Genomic DNA, 4841 nt, shown 5'->3' with positions numbered 1-4841 from the left:
ATTATTCAAGATACACAAGTTGTTTTTGAAATAGGTCACTGGAATTATATCTATGGCCACCACAGAGGCACGTAATGGTCATATGGGCGGGTATTCCAACAGTTTCCAACAATATTTTTTACTGTAAAAGAAAGTAATATTGAAATGCGTGTGGGCATTCCTTGTCAAGTTACTACATCTTTTTGGCGACGAGGATAAAACTTGATCAACATGTACAGGGCGATGTGCTAGCTAGCTAAGAAACAGTGGATGTAGTCAGTTAGCTAGCTAGCTTAATGAGCGACGGAGAGCAGCCGCCGCTGGAGGGAAACGCTGACGGGGACAATCAGCAGCAAGTGAAAATCGCTAACGAGGATCAAGGACAAGTTGGCGTTATAATGGCAATGTTTGGGACTATCACTGAGTTTGTGGAAGAGAACGAGGACTGGACGGAATATGTGGAAAGGTTGGGACACTTTTTCTTGGCAAATGGAATTACAGATGAGGCTAAACAGCGCTCTATTCTCGAGTGTGTGTGGGGCTAAAACCTACACGCTAATGAGGAATTTGGCTACACCACGGAGACCGGGAGAAATTCCTTTTGGGGATCTAGTTGCTCTCGTTCAGACTCACCACAATCCAAATCCTTCAGTGATTGTCCAGAGGTTCAAGTTTAACTGCCATTTTCGGAAAACAGGTCAGTCTGTTGTTAACTTTGTTGCTGAATTATGTGAACTCTCTGAACATTGTGAGTTTGGGGCTATGTTAGAGGACATGCTCCGTGACAGATTAGTCTGTGGCATTAATGAGGACAGCATACAGCGCCGGTTGTGGGGGGAAGCCACACTGACTTTCAAGAGAGCATTGGAACTATCTCAAGGGATGGAGATGGCCGCTAGTAATGTGAAACATATTCAAAAGGCCAACTGGAAGTTGTGCAGTGAATCAGGTGACAAAAGAGGCGGCAGGAGGAAAAAGGGGAAAAGCAGTGGAATGTTTCAGATGTGGAAGAACACAAGGATACTGTCTGTCACAATTGCAACAAAAAGGGACATTTAGCTAAAAAATGCAGGGGTCCTAGGAGCAAGCCAGAGGGTGGGTTTACTGGGCAGGGCAAGTTCACAGCACCGAAGCCGCAGTCAGCAGCACACCACCTAGAGAGCACAGAGGAGGAAGAAGAACATTGTTCCTACAACATGTTTAATGTGAGTGAGCCGCGCGCAGAGCCTATCTATGCTACAGTGGAGGTAGATGGAAAGCAGATGAGGATGGATGTTGACACGGGGGCCTCTGCCTCTCATCAGTGAGGAGACCTACAAACAAATGTGGGGCTCAAAACAGGCTTCTGCCCTCACACCGGCAGGGATCAGACTGCGTACGTACACCGGGGAGACCATACCATTGCTGGGGGCTCTAGAGGTGGACATTGCATACAACAGCCAGGAAGCGAGAGCACGGCTCCTGGTGGTGAAAGGGAATGGGGCTAGTTTACTAGGGCGTGACTGGCTAAACAAAATACAACTGAACTGGGGGGAGATAAAACACACCAGAGTGACTGAGGATGTCATTCAAAAGTACCCTGAGATTTTGAAAGATGAACTGGGCACACTGCAGGGCACTACAGTTGAGCTGTTTGTGGATCCTCAGGCCGAGCCTCGCTTTTTCAAGCCCAGGATAGTGCCTTACGCCATGAAAAAGAAAGTGGAGGATGAGTTGGAGCGGCTGCAGGAAACAAACATCATTACTCCCATTCAGTTCTCCCGCTGGGCAGCTCCAATCGTTCCCGTTCTGAAAAGTGACGGCACGTGTGTATATGTGGGGACTACAAACTCACCATCAACAGGGCCTCTAAGCTAGACGCTTACCCGCTACCGCGGGTGGAGGACCTGTTCACAAAGCTTGCAGGAGGCAAGACGTTCTCAAAGCTTGACATGAGTCACGCCTACCAACAGCTCCTCCTGGACGAGGACTCAAAAGAGTATGTCACAGTCAACACGCACAGAGGCTTGTTCAGGTACAACCACTTAGTTTTTGGAGTGGCGTCCAGCCCAGCCGTTTTCCAGAGGACAATGGACAATCTGCTGCAGGGAATACCTCATGTAGCAGTGTACTTGGACGACATCCTGGTTACAGGGGAGACGGAGGAGGAGCACCTCCACCATCTGGACCAGGTGTTAAAGAGATTCTCTGAGGCAGAGCTGCGCCTAAAGCGTAGCAAGTGCACATTTCAAGCACAGAGTGTGACATACCTAGGTCACAATATCACAGTGCAGGGTCTGTGTCCTGTGGAGGACAAAGTCAGGGCAATCAAGGATGCTCCAAACCCCAAGAATGTGCCCGAGCTCAGGTCGTTCCTGGGCTTGGTGAACTACTATGGTAAGTTCCTCCCTGAGCTGTCAACAGTGTTGACTCCACTTTATCAGCTGCTCCACAAAGACTGTAAATGGAAGTGGGGGCCAGCACAAGAGAAAGCTTTCAAGGAAGTGAAAGCACTACTACAATCAGCACAACTGCTGGTTCATTTTGACCAAGACAAAGTACTCTCTCATCAGATGGAGGACGGATCAGAGAAACCCATTGAATTCGCATCACGCACGCTGACGAGTGCTGAGAAAGGTTATTAACAATTAGACAAGGAAGGTCTGGCCATAGTCTTTGCAGTGAAACGCTTCCATCAGTACCTCTACGGTCGTCATTTCACCATATGCACTGACCACAAACCACTGATGAGCCTTTTCAGTGAATCAAGATGCATTGCTCCCATGGCTTCAGCAAGGATACAGCGCTGGGCCCTCACACTGTCAGCTTACCAGTACACTATAGTGTATAGAGCGGGGAAGGACAATGCAAGCGCAGACACGCTCAGCCGTCTCCTGCTACCAGAGATGCCTGCCACAACTGTGGTGCCTCCTGAGACAATTTTCCTAATGGAGAGATTGTCAAACTCACCTGTGAATTCCAAACAGATCAAATGGGACAGACCGGGATCCTATCCTGTCCCAAGTGAAAAGATTCCTTATGCAGGGTTGGCCTCCTGTCATAGAGGACCTTATGCAAAGCACAAAACTGAGCTGAGTGTGCAGGATGGTTGCATACTCTGGGGGTCCAGAGTGGTTGTTCCACCCCCTGGCCATGCACAAGTCATGGATGAGGTCCATGAGGCTCACCCGGGTGCCTCCCGGTTGAAAAGTTTAGCCAGATCTTACATCTAGTGGCCTAACATGGATCAGGACGTAGAAAACAGAGTGAAATCATGTTCTGAGTGCCAGAGCAACCAGAAGATGGTGCCGCCCGCGCCACCACATCTGTGGGAGTGGCCTGACCGCCCATGGTCCAGGCTGCACATAGACTTTGCAGACCCTTTCGTGGGTCACATGTTCCTTGCCATGGTGGACACGCACTCCAAGTGGCTGGAGGCTCACATCATGAGCAACATCACAGCGACCACAACCATCGAAAAGCTTCGGCAGGTGTTTGCAACCCATGGTCTGCCTGACTCTTGTGTCCGACAACGCAACAACCTTTACCTGTGACTTGTTCCAAGAATTCATGCGGCGAAACGGGATTCGCCATGTCCGCAGTGCTCCGTTTCACCCGGCCTCAAACGGCTTAGCGGAGCGGGCTGTGCAGACACTGAAAGAGGGGCTCAAAAGGATGACTGGGGGAACCATCACAACTAAGCTCTCTCGGTTCTTGTTCCAGTACCGCATCACGCCACAAACAACAACAGGACAGGCTCCAGCTGAGATGTTGATGGGCAGAAAGCCAAAAGCTCACCTGGATCTACTGCGTCCGGACATCAAAGCACGAGTGGAACGGAAGCAGGAGAAACAAAAAGAGAGACATGACCACCACGCGAGGGAGAGACAGTTAAAACCCAATGACACTGTCTACATCCGCAACTTCACAAGCAGCCAACGCTGGTTGCCATGTATCATTCTGAGTCAGAGTGGTCCAGTCTCCTTTGTGGACCACCTCCGCCTGCGCTATGACAAAGACAAGACCATGTTTTCAGACGGAACAGCTGTGGGTGGTAGTATACAAGTTGAAACCCCACAGGAAACAGTATCTGAGGAACAGGGGCATTCAGTGGTTCCAGCAGAGGGTGATAGACATTCTCTCACAAACACCCAACCCGCTCCTGTGCCCTCAGACCCAGCTCCACTGGGACACGCCTTACCTGTGTCTCGTGGCACACCAGGAGTACTGCGCGATCACAGCGTAGTCACAAGCCTCCTGAAAGACTAACTCTGTAGTTGAGACTGAGAGACTCGTGGTGTTAGTGTTTGTTTGGAGCAGCAGACCTAGTTGAAAAGAAATAAGGACTTTCATTTATTTTATTTTTGTTGTTGTTGTTTACAGTTACAGTAACACCAGCAGAAGTTTTACAGTGTTGTAAAGAAAAGAAAACACTGATTTACTTGTTAACCTTATGTTTTCCTTACAGGGGGGATTTAAATTGAGGGGGGAGAAGTGTTATAGTGTGGACACTATATAAATAATTATATTGAATATGTGTTGTACTTACTTGCAGTATAGTATGATTACTATTCATGTGTGTAGGGTTATTATTGGCATTGACCGTGACCTTTCTACTTTGATGATGTCATCACCCAGAGTCAGATCTGTACAATGTGACTCTAACACAGGTTGAGTGGGCTATATCGTTTTGCTGTTTTTGTACCGTTTGTACATGGCTGTACACCTTTTATTTCTTGGGTTGAAAGTAAAGGAAAGTAATATTGAAATGCGTGTGGGCATTTCTTGTCAAGTTACTACAACTGTTGCCTAGGTTTTAAATTGTACAGTATACAATCCTTTATGACCATGTGTACCTCTGTGATTAATTATAATTGATTGTG

General features: G+C 48.2%; 1 pseudogene; it reads left to right on the top strand.

The window, feature by feature from the left end:
* Positions 1–275: 275 nt before the first annotated feature.
* Positions 276–4204, top strand: LOC121537208 (annotated as a pseudogene).
* Positions 4205–4841: the final 637 nt, after the last annotated feature.

Source organism: Coregonus clupeaformis, chromosome 24 (genome assembly GCF_020615455.1).
Source record: "Coregonus clupeaformis isolate EN_2021a chromosome 24, ASM2061545v1, whole genome shotgun sequence".
Lineage (NCBI taxonomy): Eukaryota > Metazoa > Chordata > Actinopteri > Salmoniformes > Salmonidae > Coregonus > Coregonus clupeaformis.
This window is presented reverse-complemented; position numbering and strand designations above follow the sequence as displayed.